Source organism: Crinia signifera, unplaced genomic scaffold (genome assembly GCF_055691185.1).
Source record: "Crinia signifera unplaced genomic scaffold, ASM5569118v1 HAP2_SCAFFOLD_277, whole genome shotgun sequence".
NCBI lineage: Eukaryota > Metazoa > Chordata > Amphibia > Anura > Myobatrachidae > Crinia > Crinia signifera.
The window spans coordinates 61,304-81,188 of NW_028142170.1; the positions used below are offsets into that span (position 1 = coordinate 61,304).

General features: G+C 35.2%; 15 non-coding genes across 15 annotated transcripts; all 15 read left to right on the top strand.

Moving 5' to 3' along the window:
* Positions 1 to 1,112: 1,112 nt before the first annotated feature.
* Positions 1,113 to 1,185, top strand: TRNAK-UUU (transfer RNA lysine (anticodon UUU)). The gene has a single exon. It is a non-coding gene; the product is annotated as a tRNA-Lys (tRNA).
* A 91-nt stretch (positions 1,186 to 1,276) lies between these two features.
* TRNAK-UUU (transfer RNA lysine (anticodon UUU)) lies at positions 1,277 to 1,349 on the top strand. Its single transcript has one exon. It is a non-coding gene; the product is annotated as a tRNA-Lys (tRNA).
* Positions 1,350 to 6,118: 4,769 nt separating this feature from the next.
* On the top strand, positions 6,119 to 6,191 carry TRNAK-UUU (transfer RNA lysine (anticodon UUU)). Its single transcript has one exon. It is a non-coding gene; the product is annotated as a tRNA-Lys (tRNA).
* Positions 6,192 to 8,462: 2,271 nt separating this feature from the next.
* On the top strand, positions 8,463 to 8,535 carry TRNAK-UUU (transfer RNA lysine (anticodon UUU)). Its single transcript has one exon. It is a non-coding gene; the product is annotated as a tRNA-Lys (tRNA).
* Positions 8,536 to 8,626: 91 nt separating this feature from the next.
* Positions 8,627 to 8,699, top strand: TRNAK-UUU (transfer RNA lysine (anticodon UUU)). Its single transcript has one exon. It is a non-coding gene; the product is annotated as a tRNA-Lys (tRNA).
* Positions 8,700 to 9,716: 1,017 nt separating this feature from the next.
* On the top strand, positions 9,717 to 9,789 carry TRNAK-UUU (transfer RNA lysine (anticodon UUU)). Its single transcript has one exon. It is a non-coding gene; the product is annotated as a tRNA-Lys (tRNA).
* Positions 9,790 to 9,880: 91 nt separating this feature from the next.
* On the top strand, positions 9,881 to 9,953 carry TRNAK-UUU (transfer RNA lysine (anticodon UUU)). Its single transcript has one exon. It is a non-coding gene; the product is annotated as a tRNA-Lys (tRNA).
* A 1,181-nt stretch (positions 9,954 to 11,134) lies between these two features.
* On the top strand, positions 11,135 to 11,207 carry TRNAK-UUU (transfer RNA lysine (anticodon UUU)). Its single transcript has one exon. It is a non-coding gene; the product is annotated as a tRNA-Lys (tRNA).
* A 1,181-nt stretch (positions 11,208 to 12,388) lies between these two features.
* TRNAK-UUU (transfer RNA lysine (anticodon UUU)) lies at positions 12,389 to 12,461 on the top strand. The gene has a single exon. It is a non-coding gene; the product is annotated as a tRNA-Lys (tRNA).
* A 1,174-nt stretch (positions 12,462 to 13,635) lies between these two features.
* On the top strand, positions 13,636 to 13,708 carry TRNAK-UUU (transfer RNA lysine (anticodon UUU)). The gene has a single exon. It is a non-coding gene; the product is annotated as a tRNA-Lys (tRNA).
* A 2,270-nt stretch (positions 13,709 to 15,978) lies between these two features.
* TRNAK-UUU (transfer RNA lysine (anticodon UUU)) lies at positions 15,979 to 16,051 on the top strand. Its single transcript has one exon. It is a non-coding gene; the product is annotated as a tRNA-Lys (tRNA).
* Positions 16,052 to 17,068: 1,017 nt separating this feature from the next.
* On the top strand, positions 17,069 to 17,141 carry TRNAK-UUU (transfer RNA lysine (anticodon UUU)). The gene has a single exon. It is a non-coding gene; the product is annotated as a tRNA-Lys (tRNA).
* A 1,017-nt stretch (positions 17,142 to 18,158) lies between these two features.
* On the top strand, positions 18,159 to 18,231 carry TRNAK-UUU (transfer RNA lysine (anticodon UUU)). Its single transcript has one exon. It is a non-coding gene; the product is annotated as a tRNA-Lys (tRNA).
* Positions 18,232 to 18,322: 91 nt separating this feature from the next.
* Positions 18,323 to 18,395, top strand: TRNAK-UUU (transfer RNA lysine (anticodon UUU)). Its single transcript has one exon. It is a non-coding gene; the product is annotated as a tRNA-Lys (tRNA).
* A 1,183-nt stretch (positions 18,396 to 19,578) lies between these two features.
* Positions 19,579 to 19,651, top strand: TRNAK-UUU (transfer RNA lysine (anticodon UUU)). The gene has a single exon. It is a non-coding gene; the product is annotated as a tRNA-Lys (tRNA).
* Positions 19,652 to 19,885: the final 234 nt, after the last annotated feature.

Here is a 19,885-nt window from a genome sequence, read left to right on the forward strand (position 1 = left end):
TATTACTTTCTGGGATGGCACAATGAGAACATCTCAGTCGGTAGAGCATCAGACTTTTAATCTGAGGGTCCAGGGTTCAAGTCCCTGTTCGGGCGTGTATATTTATGGTATCTAATGATCTGCAGCATAAACTCAGATGCAGAAAAAATATGTCATCAAGAGACTCTAAAAGCTAAACTTCTCTGTTTATTCTATCAATAATACAAATCTTTTTCCGTTTTCAACAAAGGAAATTTTCTTTGGCATATCCCGGTTCAGGCGAGTATCTTTTTAAAAACAGATTGTTCTTTGTGAAATGGAGAACTTTGCAAAGTGGAAAATCACCCATTGAGGCAGGCATCTTTTAATTGTTGTTGCTTCATATACTCATTGTTCATTGAGTATCTGTACAGGCTGGCAAATTCCTGTGAAAATTTTAAATGGACTATTGGTTTCATTGTCTTCACTCATTAAAATGATAAAGAAACTATTGAATATGCAGAGGCTAAATGTCATTTCATCTGAAATAATCTCCAGAAACAAATGTTTTACAACTGCAAAACTTTATTTAATTCTTCTTTCCTTCAGTATTTAGGTTCGTTTTAGCCTCATCACATGAGCTAGGGAGAATATGTTTTGAGCCAAGAAAAGTCTGTACATTATTTGTCACATTTCAAATATCCACATAATGGACAATCATTTGGCCTCATTTTACATTGGACTCTACTTGATCTCTTTTCAATTGGCAGACATTAACATTTTTAGGCAGTAATTACATCATCGCCAAGTAGTACAGTTAAAAATTAAATCTGGAAGGCTACATTTCATCAGAGACTCAAATTCATCGTACTGTGAGAGGCACACAGCATTTCAATTAGACTAGTAACAAATCAATTTTCTTCATCTATTAGAATGGAAAGACATTTTTGAAGGGTGCTAATATTGATGGCATCTAATGATCTGCACTGTAAACCTAGAGGCATATCATTTGTGTTTTGTCAAGAGGTCCTACAAGTTAAACTTCTCAGTTTATACTTTCAGTAACACAGATCTTTTTCCATTTTTGCGTACTAAAATTTTCCCTTTTTTATAGTTTGCAGAACCTTCTAAACTGGCATAATTTTCCTACCAGAGCCTGGATAGCTCAGTCGGTAGAGCATCAGACTTTTAATCTGAGGGTCCAGGGTTCAAGTCCCTGTTCGGGCGAGATCCTTTTAAACAATTCTGTTGTGCGTTTAATAAACAGCTTTTCCAAGTAAAATATTACTTTCTGGGATGGCACAATGAGAACATCATAGCCTGGATAGCTCAGTCGGTAGAGCATCAGACTTTTAATCTGAGGGTCCAGGGTTCAAGTCCCTGTTCGGGCGTGTATATTTATGGTATCTAATGATCTGCAGCATAAGCTCAGATGCAGAAAAAATATTTCATCAAGAGACTCTAAAAGCTAAACTTCTCTGTTTATTCTATCAATAATACAAATCTTTTTCCGTTTTCAACAAAGGAAATTTTCTTTGGCATATCCCGGTTCAGGCGAGTATCTTTTTAAAAACAGATTGTTCTTTGTGAAATGGAGAACTTTGCAAAGTGGAAAATCACCCATTGAGGCAGGCATCTTTTAATTGTTGTTGCTTCATATACTCATTGTTCATTGAGTATCTGTACAGGCTGGCAAATTCCTGTGAAAATTTTAAATGGACTATTGGTTTCATTGTCTTCACTCATTAAAATGATAAAGAAACTATTGAATATGCAGAGGCTAAATGTCATTTCATCTGAAATAATCTCCAGAAACAAATGTTTTACAACTGCAAAACTTTATTTAATTCTTCTTTCCTTCAGTATTTAGGTTCGTTTTAGCCTCATCACATGAGCTAGGGAGAATATGTTTTGAGCCAAGAAAAGTCTGTACATTATTTGTCACATTTCAAATATCCACATAATGGACAATCATTTGGCTTAATTTTACATTGGACTCTACTTGATCTCTTTTCAATTGGCAGACATTAACATTTTTAGGCAGTAATTACATCATCGCCAAGTAGTACAGTTAAAAATTAAATCTGGAAGGCTACATTTCATCAGAGACTCAAATTCATCGTACTGAGAAAGGCACACAGCATTTCAATCAGACTAGTAACAAATCAATTTTCTTCATCTATTAGAATGGAAAGACATTTTTGAAGGGTGCTAATATTGATGGCATCTAATGATCTGCACTGTAAACCTAGAGGCATATCATTTGTGTTTTGTCAAGAGGTCCTACAAGTCAAACTTCTCAGTTTATACTTTCAGTAACACAGATCTTTTTCCATTTTTGCGTACTAAAATGTTCCCTTTTTTATAGTTTGCAGAACCTTCTAAACTGGCATCATTTTCCTACTAGAGCCTGGATAGCTCAGTCGGTAGAGCATCAGACTTTTAATCTGAGGGTCCAGGGTTCAAGTCCCTGTTCGGATGAGATCCTTTTAAACAATTCTGTTGTGCGTTTAATAAACAGAGCTTTTCCAAGTAAAATATTACTTTCTGGGATGGCACAATGAGAACATCTCAGTCGGTAGAGCATCAGACTTTTAATCTGAGGGTCCAGGGTTCAAGTCCCTGTTCGGGCGTGTATATTTATGGTATCTAATGATCTGCAGCATAAACTCAGATGCAGAAAAAATATGTCATCAAGAGACTCTAAAAGCTAAACTTCTCTGTTTATTCTATCAATAATACAAATCTTTTTCCGTTTTCAACAAAGGAAATTTTCTTTGGCATATCCCGGTTCAGGCGAGTATCTTTTTAAAAACAGATTGTTCTTTGTGAAATGGAGAACTTTGCAAAGTGGAAAATCACCCATTGAGGCAGGCATCTTTTAATTGTTGTTGCTTCATATACTCATTGTTCATTGAGTATCTGTACAGGCTGGCAAATTCCTGTGAAAATTTTAAATGGACTATTGGTTTCATTGTCTTCACTCATTAAAATGATAAAGAAACTATTGAATATGCAGAGGCTAAATGTCATTTCATCTGAAATAATCTCCAGAAACAAATGTTTTACAACTGCAAAACTTTATTTAATTCTTCTTTCCTTCAGTATTTAGGTTCGTTTTAGCCTCATCACATGAGCTAGGGAGAATATGTTTTGAGCCAAGAAAAGTCTGTACATTATTTGTCACATTTCAAATATCCACATAATGGACAATCATTTGGCCTCATTTTACATTGGACTCTACTTGATCTCTTTTCAATTGGCAGACATTAACATTTTTAGGCAGTAATTACATCATCGCCAAGTAGTACAGTTAAAAATTAAATCTGGAAGGCTACATTTCATCAGAGACTCAAATTCATCGTACTGTGAGAGGCACACAGCATTTCAATTAGACTAGTAACAAATCAATTTTCTTCATCTATTAGAATGAAAAGACATTTTTGAAGGGTGCTAATATTGATGGCATCTAATGATCTGCACTGTAAACCTAGAGGCATATCATTTGTGTTTTGTCAAGAGGTCCTACAAGTCAAACTTCTCAGTTTATACTTTCAGTAACACAGATCTTTTTCCATTTTTGCGTACTAAAATTTTCCCTTTTTTATAGTTTGCAGAACCTTCTAAACTGGCATCATTTTCCTACTAGAGCCTGGATAGCTCAGTCGGTAGAGCATCAGACTTTTAATCTGAGGGTCCAGGGTTCAAGTCCCTGTTCGGATGAGATCCTTTTAAACAATTCTGTTGTGCGTTTAATAAACAGAGCTTTTCCAAGTAAAATATTACTTTCTGGGATGGCACAATGAGAACATCAGAGCCTGGATAGCTCAGTCGGAAGAGCATCAGACTTTTAATCTGAGGGTCCAGGGTTCAAGTCCCTGTTCGGGCGTGTATATTTATGGTATCTAATGATCTGCAGCATAAGCTCAGATGCAGAAAAAATATTTCATCAAGAGACTCTAAAAGCTAAACTTCTCTGTTTATTCTATCAATAATACAAATCTTTTTCCGTTTTCAACAAAGGAAATTTTCTTTGGCATATCCCGGTTCAGGCGAGTATCTTTTTAAAAACAGATTGTTCTTTGTGAAATGGAGAACTTTGCAAAGTGGAAAATCACCCATTGAGGCAGGCATCTTTTAATTGTTGTTGCTTCATATACTCATTGTTCATTGAGTATCTGTACAGGCTGGCAAATTCCTGTGAAAATTTTAAATGGACTATTGGTTTCATTGTCTTCACTCATTAAAATGATAAAGAAACTATTGAATATGCAGAGGCTAAATGTCATTTCATCTGAAATAATCTCCAGAAACAAATGTTTTACAACTGCAAAACTTTATTTAATTCTTCTTTCCTTCAGTATTTAGGTTCGTTTTAGCCTCATCACATGAGCTAGGGAGAATATGTTTTGAGCCAAGAAAAGTCTGTACATTATTTGTCACATTTCAAATATCCACATAATGGACAATCATTTGGCTTAATTTTACATTGGACTCTACTTGATCTCTTTTCAATTGGCAGACATTAACATTTTTAGGCAGTAATTACATCATCGCCAAGTAGTACAGTTAAAAATTAAATCTGGAAGGCTACATTTCATCAGAGACTCAAATTCATCGTACTGTGAGAGGCACACAGCATTTCAATTAGACTAGTAACAAATCAATTTTCTTCATCTATTAGAATGGAAAGACATTTTTGAAGGGTGCTAATATTGATGGCATCTAATGATCTGCACTGTAAACCTAGAGGCATATCATTTGTGTTTTGTCAAGAGGTCCTACAAGTCAAACTTCTCAGTTTATACTTTCAGTAACACAGATCTTTTTCCATTTTTGCGTACTAAAATTTTCCCTTTTTTATAGTTTGCAGAACCTTCTAAACTGGCATCATTTTCCTACCAGAGCCTGGATAGCTCAGTCGGTAGAGCATCAGGCTTTTAATCTGAGGGTCCAGGGTTCAAGTCCCTGTTCGGGCGAGATCCTTTTAAATAATTCTGTTGTGCGTTTAATAAACAGCTTTTCCAAGTAAAATATTACTTTCTGGGATGGCACAATGAGAACATCAGAGCCTGGATAGCTCAGTCGGTAGAGCATCAGACTTTTAATCTTAGGGTCCAGGGTTCAAGTCCCTGTTCGGGCGTGTATATTTATGGTATCTAATGATCTGCAGCATAAGCTCAGATGCAGAAAAAATATTTCATCAAGAGACTCTAAAAGCTAAACTTCTCTGTTTATTCTATCAATAATACAAATCTTTTTCCGTTTTCAACAAAGGAAATTTTCTTTGGCATATCCCGGTTCAGGCGAGTATCTTTTTAAAAACAGATTGTTCTTTGTGAAATGGAGAACTTTGCAAAGTGGAAAATCACCCATTGAGGCAGGCATCTTTTAATTGTTGTTGCTTCATATACTCATTGTTCATTGAGTATCTGTACAGGCTGGCAAATTCCTGTGAAAATTTTAAATGGACTATTGGTTTCATTGTCTTCACTCATTAAAATGATAAAGAAACTATTGAATATGCAGAGGCTAAATGTCATTTCATCTGAAATAATCTCCAAAAACAAATGTTTTACAACTGCAAAACTTTATTTAATTCTTATTTCCTTCAGTATTTAGGTTCGTTTTAGCCTCATCACATGAGCTAGGGAGAATATGTTTTGAGCCAAGAAAAGTCTGTACATTATTTGTCACATTTCAAATATCCACATAATGGACAATCATTTGGCTTAATTTTACATTGGACTCTACTTGATCTCTTTTCAATTGGCAGACATTAACATTTTTAGGCAGTAATGACATCATCGCCAAGTAGTACAGTTAAAAATTAAATCTGGAAGGCTACATTTCATCAGAGACTCAAATTCATCGTACTGAGAGAGGCACACAGCATTTCAATTAGACTAGTAACAAATCAATTTTCTTCATCTATTAGAATGGAAAGACATTTTTGAAGGGTGCTAATATTGATGGCATCTAATGATCTGCACTGTAAACCTAGAGGCATATCATTTGTGTTTTGTCAAGAGGTCCTACAAGTCAAACTTCTCAGTTTATACTTTCAGTAACACAGATCTTTTTCCATTTTTGCGTACTAAAATTTTCCCTTTTTTATAGTTTGCAGAACCTTCTAAACTGGCATCATTTTCCTACCAGAGCCTGGATAGCTCAGTCGGTAGAGCATCAGACTTTTAATCTGAGGGTCCAGGGTTCAAGTCCCTGTTCGGGCGTGTATATTTATGGTATCTAATGATCTGCAGCATAAGCTCAGATGCAGAAAAAATATTTCATCAAGAGACTCTAAAAGCTAAACTTCTCTGTTTATTATATCAATAATACAAATCTTTTTCCGTTTTCAACAAAGGAAATTTTCTTTGGCATATCCCGGTTCAGGCGAGTATCTTTTTAAAAACAGATTGTTCTTTGTGAAATGGAGAACTTTGCAAAGTGGAAAATCACCCATTGAGGCAGGCATCTTTTAATTGTTGTTGATTCATATACTCATTGTTCATTTAGTATCTGTACAGGCTGGCAAATTCCTGTGAAAATTTTAAATGGACTATTGGTTTCATTGTCTTCACTCATTAAAATGATAAAGAAACTATTGAATATGCAGAGGCTAAATGTCATTTCATCTGAAATAATCTCCAGAAACAAATGTTTTACAACTGCAAAACTTTATTTAATTCTTCTTTCCTTCAGTATTTAGGTTCGTTTTAGCCTCATCACATGAGCTAGGGAGAATATGTTTTGAGCCAAGAAAAGTCTGTACATTATTTGTCACATTTCAAATATCCACATAATGGACAATCATTTGGCCTCATTTTACATTGGACTCTACTTGATCTCTTTTCAATTGGCAGACATTAACATTTTTAGGCAGTAATTACATCATCGCCAAGTAGTACAGTTAAAAATTAAATCTGGAAGGCTACATTTCATCAGAGACTCAAATTCATCGTACTGTGAGAGGCACACAGCATTTCAATTAGACTAGTAACAAATCAATTTTCTTCATCTATTAGAATGGAAAGACATTTTTGAAGGGTGCTAATATTGATGGCATCTAATGATCTGCACTGTAAACCTAGAGGCATATCATTTGTGTTTTGTCAAGAGGTCCTACAAGTCAAACTTCTCAGTTTATACTTTCAGTAACACAGATCTTTTTCCATTTTTGCGTACTAAAATTTTCCCTTTTTTATAGTTTGCAGAACCTTCTAAACTGGCATCATTTTCCTACCAGAGCCTGGATAGCTCAGTCGGTAGAGCATCAGGCTTTTAATCTGAGGGTCCAGGGTTCAAGTCCCTGTTCGGGCGCGATCCTTTTAAATAATTCTGTTGTGCGTTTAATAAACAGCTTTTCCAAGTAAAATATTACTTTCTGGGATGGCACAATGAGAACATCAGAGCCTGGATAGCTCAGTCGGTAGAGCATCAGACTTTTAATCTTAGGGTCCAGGGTTCAAGTCCCTGTTCGGGTGTGTATATTTATGGTATCTAATGATCTGCAGCATAAGCTCAGATGCAGAAAAAATATTTCATCAAGAGACTCTAAAAGCTAAACTTCTCTGTTTATTCTATCAATAATACAAATCTTTTTCCGTTTTCAACAAAGGAAATTTTCTTTGGCATATCCCGGTTCAGGCGAGTATCTTTTTAAAAACAGATTGTTCTTTGTGAAATGGAGAACTTTGCAAAGTGGAAAATCACCCATTGAGGCAGGCATCTTTTAATTGTTGTTGCTTCATATACTCATTGTTCATTGAGTATCTGTACAGGCTGGCAAATTCCTGTGAAAATTTTAAATGGACTATTGGTTTCATTGTATTCACTCATTAAAATGATAAAGAAACTATTGAATATGCAGAGGCTAAATGTCATTTCATCTGAAATAATCTCCAGAAACAAATGTTTTACAACTGCAAAACTTTATTTAATTCTTCTTTCCTTCAGTATTTAGGTTCGTTTTAGCCTCATCACATGAGCTAGGGAGAATATGTTTTGAGCCAAGAAAAGTCTGTACATTATTTGTCACATTTCAAATATCCACATAATGGACAATCATTTGGCCTCATTTTACATTGGACTCTACTTGATCTCTTTTCAATTGGCAGACATTAACATTTTTAGGCAGTAATTACATCATCGCCAAGTAGTACAGTTAAAAATTAAATCTGGAAGGCTACATTTCATCAGAGACTCAAATTCATCGTACTGTGAGAGGCACACAGCATTTCAATTAGACTAGTAACAAATCAATTTTCTTCATCTATTAGAATGGAAAGACATTTTTGAAGGGTGCTAATATTGATGGCATCTAATGATCTGCACTGTAAACCTAGAGGCATATCATTTGTGTTTTGTCAAGAGGTCCTACAAGTCAAACTTCTCAGTTTATACTTTCAGTAACACAGATCTTTTTCCATTTTTGCGTACTAAAATTTTCCCTTTTTTATAGTTTGCAGAACCTTCTAAACTGGCATCATTTTCCTACCAGAGCCTGGATAGCTCAGTCGGTAGAGCATCAGACTTTTAATCTGAGGGCCCAGGGTTCAAGTCCCTGTTCGGGCGAGATCCTTTTAAACAATTCTGTTGTGCGTTTAATAAACAGCTTTTCCAAGTAAAATATTACTTTCTGGGATGGCACAATGAGAACATCAGAGCCTGGATAGCTCAGTCGGTAGAGCATCAGACTTTTAATCTGAGGGTCCAGGGTTCAAGTCCCTGTTCGGGCGTGTATATTTATGGTATCTAATGATCTGCAGCATAAGCTCAGATGCAGAAAAAATATTTCATCAAGAGACTCTAAAAGCTAAACTTCTCTGTTTATTCTATCAATAATACAAATCTTTTTCCGTTTTCAACAAAGGAAATTTTCTTTGGCATATCCCGGTTCAGGCGAGTATCTTTTTAAAAACAGATTGTTCTTTGTGAAATGGAGAACTTTGCAAAGTGGAAAATCACCCATTGAGGCAGGCATCTTTTAATTGTTGTTGCTTCATATACTCATTGTTCATTGAGTATCTGTACAGGCTGGCAAATTCCTGTGAAAATTTTAAATGGACTATTGGTTTCATTGTCTTCACTCATTAAAATGATAAAGAAACTATTGAATATGCAGAGGCTAAATGTCATTTCATCTGAAATAATATCCAGAAACAAATGTTTTACAACTGCAAAACTTTATTTAATTCTTCTTTCCTTCAGTATTTAGGTTCGTTTTAGCCTCATCACATGAGCTAGGGAGAATATGTTTTGAGCCAAGAAAAGTCTGTACATTATTTGTCACATTTCAAATATCCACATAATGGACAATCATTTGGCTTAATTTTACATTGGACTCTACTTGATCTCTTTTCAATTGGCAGACATTAACATTTTTAGGCAGTAATTACATCATCGCCAAGTAGTACAGTTAAAAATTAAATCTGGAAGGCTACATTTCATCAGAGACTCAAATTCATCGTACTGAGAGAGGCACACAGCATTTCAATTAGACTAGTAACAAATCAATTTTCTTCATCTATTAGAATGGAAAGACATTTTTGAAGGGTGCTAATATTGATGGCATCTAATGATCTGCACTGTAAACCTAGAGGCATATCATTTGTGTTTTGTCAAGAGGTCCTACAAGTCAAACTTCTCAGTTTATACTTTCAGTAACACAGATCTTTTTCCATTTTTGCGTACTAAAATTTTCCCTTTTTTATAGTTTGCAGAACCTTCTAAACTGGCATCATTTTCCTACTAGAGCCTGGATAGCTCAGTCGGTAGAGCATCAGACTTTTAATCTGAGGGTCCAGGGTTCAAGTCCCTGTTCGGGCGAGATCCTTTTAAACAATTCTGTTGTGCGTTTATTAAACAGCTTTTCCAAGTAAAATATTACTTTCTGGGATGGCACAATGAGAACATCAGAGCCTGGATAGCTCAGTCGGTAGAGCATCAGACTTTTAATCTGAGGGTCCAGGGTTCAAGTCCCTGTTCGGGCGTGTATATTTATGGTATCTAATGATCTGCAGCATAAGCTCAGATGCAGAAAAAATATTTCATCAAGAGACTCTAAAAGCTAAACTTCTCTGTTTATTCTATCAATAATACAAATCTTTTTCCGTTTTCAACAAAGGAAATTTTCTTTGGCATATCCCGGTTCAGGCGAGTATCTTTTTAAAAACAGATTGTTCTTTGTGAAATGGAGAACTTTGCAAAGTGGAAAATCACCCATTGAGGCAGGCATCTTTTAATTGTTGTTGCTTCATATACTCATTGTTCATTGAGTATCTGTACAGGCTGGCAAATTCCTGTGAAAATTTTAAATGGACTATTGGTTTCATTGTCTTCACTCATTAAAATGATAAAGAAACTATTGAATATGCAGAGGCTAAATGTCATTTCATCTGAAATAATATCCAGAAACAAATGTTTTACAACTGCAAAACTTTATTTAATTCTTCTTTCCTTCAGTATTTAGGTTCGTTTTAGCCTCATCACATGAGCTAGGGAGAATATGTTTTGAGCCAAGAAAAGTCTGTACATTATTTGTCACATTTCAAATATCCACATAATGGACAATCATTTGGCTTAATTTTACATTGGACTCTACTTGATCTCTTTTCAATTGGCAGACATTAACATTTTTAGGCAGTAATTACATCATCGCCAAGTAGTACAGTTAAAAATTAAATCTGGAAGGCTACATTTCATCAGAGACTCAAATTCATCGTACTGAGAGAGGCACACAGCATTTCAATTAGACTAGTAACAAATCAATTTTCTTCATCTATTAGAATGGAAAGACATTTTTGAAGGGTGCTAATATTGATGGCATCTAATGATCTGCACTGTAAACCTAGAGGCATATCATTTGTGTTTTGTCAAGAGGTCCTACAAGTCAAACTTCTCAGTTTATACTTTCAGTAACACAGATCTTTTTCCATTTTTGCGTACTAAAATTTTCCCTTTTTTATAGTTTGCAGAACCTTCTAAACTGGCATCATTTTCCTACCAGAACCTGGATAGCTCAGTCGGTAGAGCATCAGACTTTTAATCTGAGGGTCCAGGGTTCAAGTCCCTGTTCGGGCGAGATCCTTTTAAACAATTCTGTTGTGCGTTTAATAAACAGCTTTTCCAAGTAAAATATTACTTTCTGGGATGGCACAATGAGAACATCAGAGCCTGGATAGCTCAGTCGGTAGAGCATCAGACTTTTAATCTGAGGGTCCAGGGTTCAAGTCCCTGTTCGGGCGTGTATATTTATGGTATCTAATGATCTGCAGCATAAGCTCAGATGCAGAAAAAATATTTCATCAAGAGACTCTAAAAGCTAAACTTCTCTGTTTATTCTTTCAATAATACAAATCTTTTTCCGTTTTCAACAAAGGAAATTTTCTTTGGCATATCCCGGTTCAGGCAAGTATCTTTTTAAAAACAGATTGTTCTTTGTGAAATGGAGAACTTTGCAAAGTGGAAAATCACCCATTGCGGCAGGCATCTTTTAATTGTTGTTGCTTCATATACTCATTGTTCATTAAGTATCTGTACAGGCTGGCAAATTCCTGTGAAAATTTTAAATGGACTATTGGTTTCATTGTCTTCACTCATTAAAATGATAAAGAAACTATTGAATATGCAGAGGCTAAATGTCATTTCATCTGAAATAATCTCCAGAAACAAATGTTTTACAACTGCAAAACTTTATTTAATTCTTCTTTCCTTCAGTATTTAGGTTCGTTTTAGCCTCATCACATGAGCTAGGGAGAATATGTTTTGAGCCAAGAAAAGTCTGTACATTTTTTGTCACATTTCAAATATCCACATAATGGACAATCATTTGGCTTAATTTTACATTGGACTCTACTTGATCTCTTTTCAATTGGCAGACATTAACATTTTTAGGCAGTAATTACATCATCGCCAAGTAGTACAGTTAAAAATTAAATCTGGAAGGCTACATTTCATCAGAGACTCAAATTCATCGTACTGTGAGAGGCACACAGCATTTCAATTAGACTAGTAACAAATCAATTTTCTTCATCTATTAGAATGGAAAGACATTTTTGAAGGGTGCTAATATTGATGGCATCTAATGATCTGCACTGTAAACCTAGAGGCATATCATTTGTGTTTTGTCAAGAGGTCCTACAAGTCAAACTTCTCAGTTTATACTTTCAGTAACACAGATCTTTTTCCATTTTTGCGTACTAAAATTTTCCCTTTTTTATAGTTTGCAGAACCTTCTAAACTGGCATCATTTTCCTACCAGAGCCTGGATAGCTCAGTCGGTAGAGCATCAGAATTTTAATCTGAGGGTCCAGGGTTCATGTCCCTGTTCGGACGAGATCCTTTTAAACAATTCTGTTGTGCGTTTAATAAACAGCTTTTCCAAGTAAAATATTACTTTCTGGGATGGCACAATGAGAACATCAGAGCCTGGATAGCTCAGTCGGTAGAGCATCAGACTTTTAATCTGAGGGTCCAGGGTTCAAGTCCCTGTTCGGGCGTGTATATTTATGGTATCTAATGATCTGCAGCATAAGCTCAGATGCAGAAAAAATATTTCATCAAGAGACTCTAAAAGCTAAACTTCTCTATTTATTCTATCAATAATACAAATCTTTTTCCGTTTTCAACAAAGGAAATTTTCTTTGGCATATCCCGGTTCAGGCGAGTATCTTTTTAAAAACAGATTGTTCTTTGTGAAATGGAGAACTTTGCATAGTGGAAAATCACCCATTGAGGCAGGCATCTTTTAATTGTTGTTGCTTCATATACTCATTGTTCATTGAGTATCTGTACAGGCTGGCAAATTCCTGTGAAAATTTTAAATGGACTATTGGTTTCATTGTCTTCACTCATTAAAATGATAAAGAAACTATTGAATATGCAGAGGCTAAATGTCATTTCATCTGAAATAATCTCCAGAAACAAATGTTTTACAACTGCAAAACTTTATTTAATTCTTCTTTCCTTCAGTATTTAGGTTCGTTTTAGCCTCATCACATGAGCTAGGGAGAATATGTTTTGAGCCAAGAAAAGTCTGTACATTATTTGTCACATTTCAAATATCCACATAATGGACCATCATTTGGCCTCATTTTACATTGGACTCTACTTGATCTCTTTTCAATTGGCAGACATTAACATTTTTAGGCAGTAATTACATCATCGCCAAGTAGTACAGTTAAAAATTAAATCTGGAAGGCTACATTTCATCAGAGACTCAAATTCATCGTACTGTGAGAGGCACACAGCATTTCAATTAGACTAGTAACAAATCAATTTTCTTCATCTATTAGAATGGAAAGACATTTTTGAAGGGTGCTAATATTGATGGCATCTAATGATCTGCACTGTAAACCTAGAGGCATATCATTTGTGTTTTGTCAAGAGGTCCTACAAGTCAAACTTCTCAGTTTATACTTTCAGTAACACAGATCTTTTTCCATTTTTGCGTACTAAAATTTTCCCTTTTTTATAGTTTGCAGAACCTTCTAAACTGGCATCATTTTCCTACCAGAGCCTGGATAGCTCAGTCGGTAGAGCATCAGACTTTTAATCTGAGGGTTCAAGTCCCTGTTCGGGCGAGATCCTTTTAAACAATTCTGTTGTGCGTTTAATAAACAGCTTTTCCAAGTAAAATATTACTTTCTGGGATGGCACAATGAGAACATCAGAGCCTGGATAGCTCAGTCGGTAGAGCATCAGACTTTTAATCTGAGGGTCCAGGGTTCAAGTCCCTGTTCGGGCGTGTATATTTATGGTATCTAATGATCTGCAGCATAAGCTCAGATGCAGAAAAAATATTTCATCAAGAGACTCTAAAAGCTAAACTTCTCTGTTTATTCTATCAATAATACAAAACTTTTTCCGTTTTCAACAAAGGAAATTTTCTTTGGCATATCCCGGTTCAGGCGAGTATCTTTTTAAAAACAGATTGTTCTTTGTGAAATGGAGAACTTTGCAAAGTGGAAAATCACCCATTGAGGCAGGCATCTTTTAATTGTTGTTGCTTCATATACTCATTGTTCATTGAGTATCTGTACAGGCTGGCAAATTCCTGTGAAAATTTTAAATGGACTATTGGTTTCATTGTCTTCACTCATTAAAATGATAAAGAAACTATTGAATATGCAGAGGCTAAATGTCATTTCATCTGAAATAATCTCCAGAAACAAATGTTTTACAACTGCAAAACTTTATTTAATTCTTCTTTCCTTCAGTATTTAGGTTCGTTTTAGCCTCATCACATGAGCTAGGGAGAATATGTTTTGAGCCAAGAAAAGTCTGTACATTATTTGTCACATTTCAAATATCCACATAATGGACAATCATTTGGCCTCATTTTACATTGGACTCTACTTGATCTCTTTTCAATTGGCAGACATTAACATTTTTAGGCAGTAATTACATCATCGCCAAGTAGTACAGTTAAAAATTAAATCTGGAAGGCTACATTTCATCAGAGACTCAAATTCATCGTACTGTGAGAGGCACACAGCATTTCAATTAGACTAGTAACAAATCAATTTTCTTCATCTATTAGAATGGAAAGACATTTTTGAAGGGTGCTAATATTCATGGCATCTAATGATCTGCACTGTAAACCTAGAGGCATATCATTTGTGTTTTGTCAAGAGGTCCTACAAGTCAAACTTCTCAGTTTATACTTTCAGTAACACAGATCTTTTTCCATTTTTGCGTACTAAAATTTTCCCTTTTTTATAGTTTGCAGAACCTTCTAAACTGGCATCATTTTCCTACCAGAGCCTGGATAGCTCAGTCGGTAGAGCATCAGACTTTTAATCTGAGGGTCCAGAGTTCAAGTCCCTGTTCGGGCGAGATCCTTTTAAACAATTCTGTTGTGCGTTTAATAAACAGCTTTTCCAAGTAAAATATTACTTTCTTGGACGGCACAATGAGAACATCGGAGCCTGGATAGCTCAGTCGGTAGAGCATCAGACTTTTAATCTGAGGGTCCAGGGTTCAAGTCCCTGTTCGGCGTGTATATTTATGGTATCTAATGATCTGCAGCATAAGCTCAGATGCAGAAAAAATATTTCATCAAGAGACTCTAAAAGCTAAACTTCTCTGTTTATTCTATCAATAATACAAATCTTTTTCCGTTTTCAACAAAGGAAATTTTCTTTGGCATATCCCGGTTCAGGCGAGTATCTTTTTAAAAACAGATTGATCTTTGTGAAATGGAGAACTTTGCAAAGTGGAAAATCACCCATTGAGGCAGGCATCTTTTAATTGTTGTTGCTTCATATACTCATTGTTCATTGAGTATCTGTACAGGCTGGCAAATTCCTGTGAAAATTTTAAATGGACTATTGGTTTCATTGTCTTCACTCATTAAAATGATAAAGAAACTATTGAATATGCAGAGGCTAAATGTCATTTCATCTGAAATAATCTCCAGAAACAAATGTTTTACAACTGCAAAACTTTATTTAATTCTTCTTTCCTTCAGTATTTAGGTTCGTTTTAGCCTCATCACATGAGCTAGGGAGAATATGTTTTGAGCCAAGAAAAGTCTGTACATTATTTGTCACATTTCAAATATCCACATAATGGACAATCATTTGGCTTAATTTTACATTGGACTCTACTTGATCTCTTTTCAATTGGCAGACATTAACATTTTTAGGCAGTAATTACATCATCGCCAAGTAGTACAGTTAAAAATTAAATCTGGAAGGCTACATTTCATCAGAGACTCAAATTCATCGTACTGAGAGAAGCACACAGCATTTCAATTAGACTAGTAACAAATCAATTTTCTTCATCTATTAGAATGGAAAGACATTTTTGAAGGGTGCTAATATTGATGGCATCTAATGATCTGCACTGTAAATCTAGAGGCATATCATTTGTGTTTTGTCAAGAGGTCCTACAAGTCAAACTTCTCAGTTTATACTTTCAGTAACACAGATCTTTTTCCATTTTTGCGTACTAAAATTTTCCCTTTTTTATAGTTTGCAGAACCTTCTAAACTGGCATCATTTTCCTACCAGAGCCTGGATAGCTCAGTCGGTAGAGCATCAGACTTTTAATCTGAGGGTCCAGGGTTCAAGTCCCTGTTCGGGCGTGTATATTTATGGTATCTAATGATCTGCAGCATAAGCTCAGATGCAGAAAAAATATTTCATCAAGAGACTCTAAAAGCTAAACTTCTCTGTTTATTATATCAATAATACAAATCTTTTTCCGTTTTCAACAAAGGAAATTTTCTTTGGCATATCCCGGTTCAGGCGAGTATCTTTTTAAAAACAGATTGTTCTTTGTGAAATGGAGAACTTTGCAAAGTGGAAAATCACCCATTGAGGCAGGCATCTTTTAATTGTTGTTGCTTCATATACTCATTGTTCATTGAGTATCTGTACAGGCTGGCAAATTCCTGTGAAAATTTTAAATGGACTATTGGTTTCATTGTCTTCACTCATTAAAATGATAAAGAAACTATTGAATATGCAGAGGCTAAATGTCATTTCATCTGAAATAATCTCCAGAAACAAATGTTTTACAACTGCAAAACTTTATTTAATTCTTCTTTCCTTCAGTATTTAGGTTCGTTTTAGCCTCATCACATGAGCTAGGGAGAATATGTTTTGAGCCAAGAAAAGTCTGTACATTATTTGTCACATTTCAAATATCCACATAATGGACAATCATTTGGCCTCATTTTACATTGGACTCTACTTGATCTCTTTTCAATTGGCAGACATTAACATTTTTAGGCAGTAATTACATCATCGCCAAGTAGTACAGTTAAAAATTAAATCTGGAAGGCTACATTTCATCAGAGACTCAAATTCATCGTACTGTGAGAGGCACACAGCATTTCAATTAGACTAGTAACAAATCAATTTTCTTCATCTATTAGAATGAAAAGACATTTTTGAAGGGTGCTAATATTGATGGCATCTAATGATCTGCACTGTAAACCTAGAGGCATATCATTTGTGTTTTGTCAAGAGGTCCTACAAGTCAAACTTCTCAGTTTATACTTTCAGTAACACAGATCTTTTTCCATTTTTGCGTACTAAAATTTTCCCTTTTTTATAGTTTGCAGAACCTTCTAAACTGGCATCATTTTTCTACTAGAGCCTGGATAGCTCAGTCGGTAGAGCATCAGACTTTTAATCTGAGGGTCCAGGGTTCAAGTCCCTGTTCGGGCGTGTATATTTATGGTATCTAATGATCTGCAGCATAAGCTCAGATGCAGAAAAAATATTTCATCAAGAGACTCTAAAAGCTAAACTTCTCTGTTTATTATATCAATAATACAAATCTTTTTCCGTTTTTAACAAAGGAAATTTTCTTTGGCATATCCCGGTTCAGGCGAGTATCTTTTTAAAAACAGATTGTTCTTTGTGAAATGGAGAACTTTGCAAAGTGGAAAATCACCCATTGAGGCAGGCATCTTTTAATTGTTGTTGCTTCATATACTCATTGTTCATTGAGTATCTGTACAGGCTGGCAAATTCCTGTGAAAATTTTAAATGGACTATTGGTTTCATTGTCTTCACTCATTAAAATGATAAAGAAACTATTGAATATGCAGAGGCTAAATGTCATTTCATCTGAAATAATCTCCAGAAACAAATGTTTTACAACTGCAAAACTTTATTTAATTCTTCTTTCCTTCAGTATTTAGGTTCGTTTTAGCCTCATCACATGAGCTAGGGAGAATATGTTTTGAGCCAAGAAAAGTCTGTACATTATTTGTCACATTTCAAATATCCACATAATGGACAATCATTTGGCCTCATTTTACATTGGACTCTACTTGATCTCTTTTCAATTGGCAGACATTAACATTTTTAGGCAGTAATTACATCATCGCCAAGTAGTACAGTTAAAAATTAAATCTGGAAGGCTACATTTCATCAGAGACTCAAATTCATCGTACTGTGAGAGGCACACAGCATTTCAATTAGACTAGTAACAAATCAATTTTCTTCATCTATTAGAATGGAAAGACATTTTTGAAGGGTGCTAATATTGATGGCATCTAATGATCTGCACTGTAAACCTAGAGGCATATCATTTGTGTTTTGTCAAGAGGTCCTACAAGTTAAACTTCTCAGTTTATACTTTCAGTAACACAGATCTTTTTCCATTTTTGCGTACTAAAATTTTCCCTTTTTTATAGTTTGCAGAACCTTCTAAACTGGCATAATTTTCCTACCAGAGCCTGGATAGCTCAGTCGGTAGAGCATCAGACTTTTAATCTGAGGGTCCAGGGTTCAAGTCCCTGTTCGGGCGAGATCCTTTTAAACAATTCTGTTGTGCGTTTAATAAACAGCTTTTCCAAGTAAAATATTACTTTCTGGGATGGCACAATGAGAACATCATAGCCTGGATAGCTCAGTCGGTAGAGCATCAGACTTTTAATCTGAGGGTCCAGGGTTCAAGTCCCTGTTCGGGCGTGTATATTTATGGTATCTAATGATCTGCAGCATAAGCTCAGATGCAGAAAAAATATTTCATCAAGAGACTCTAAAAGCTAAACTTCTCTGTTTATTCTATCAATAATACAAATCTTTTTCCGTTTTCAACAAAGGAAATTTTCTTTGGCATATCCCGGTTCAGGCGAGTATCTTTTTAAAAACAGATTGTTCTTTGTGAAATGGAGAACTTTGCAAAGTGGAAAATCACCCATTGAGGCAGGCATCTTTTAATTGTTGTTGCTTCATATACTCATTGTTCATTGAGTATCTGTACAGGCTGGCAAATTCCTGTGAAAATTTTAAATGGACTATTGGTTTCATTGTCTTCACTCATTAAAATGATAAAGAAACTATTGAATATGCAGAGGCTAAATGTCATTTCATCTGAAATAATCTCCAGAAACAAATGTTTTACAACTGCAAAACTTTATTTAATTCTTCTTTCCTTCAGTATTTAGGTTCGTTTTAGCCTCATCACATGAGCTAGGGAGAATATGTTTTGAGCCAAGAAAAGTCTGTACATTATTTGTCACATTTCAAATATCCACATAATGGACAATCATTTGGCTTAATTTTACATTGGACTCTACTTGATCTCTTTTCAATTGGCAGACATTAACATTTTTAGGCAGTAATTACATCATCGCCAAGTAGTACAGTTAAAAATTAAATCTGGAAGGCTACATTTCATCAGAGACTCAAATTCATCGTACTGAGAGAGGCACACAGCATTTCAATTAGACTAGTAACAAATCAATTTTCTTCATCTATTAGAATGGAAAGACATTTTTGAAGGGTGCTAATATTGATGGCATCTAATGATCTGCACTGTAAACCTAGAGGCATATCATTTGTGTTTTGTCAAGAGGTCCTACAAGTCAAACTTCTCAGTTTATACTTTCAGTAACACAGATCTTTTTCCATTTTTGCGTACTAAAATGTTCCCTTTTTTATAGTTTGCAGAACCTTCTAAACTGGCATCATTTTCCTACTAGAGCCTGGATAGCTCAGTCGGTAGAGCATCAGACTTTTAATCTGAGGGTCCAGGGTTCAAGTCCCTGTTCGGATGAGATCCTTTTAAACAATTCTGTTGTGCGTTTAATAAACAGAGCTTTTCCAAGTAAAATATTACTTTCTGGGATGGCACAATGAGAACATCAGAGCCTGGATAGCTCAGTCGGTAGAGCATCAGACTTTTAATCTGAGGGTCCAGGGTTCAAGTCCCTGTTCGGGCGTGTATATTTATGGTATCTAATGATCTGCAGCATAAACTCAGATGCAGAAAAAATATGTCATCAAGAGACTCTAAAAGCTAAACTTCTCTGTTTATTCTATCAATAATACAAATCTTTTTCCGTTTTCAACAAAGGAAATTTTCTTTGGCATATCCCGGTTCAGGCGAGTATCTTTTTAAAAACAGATTGTTCTTTGTGAAATGGAGAACTTTGCAAAGTGGAAAATCACCCATT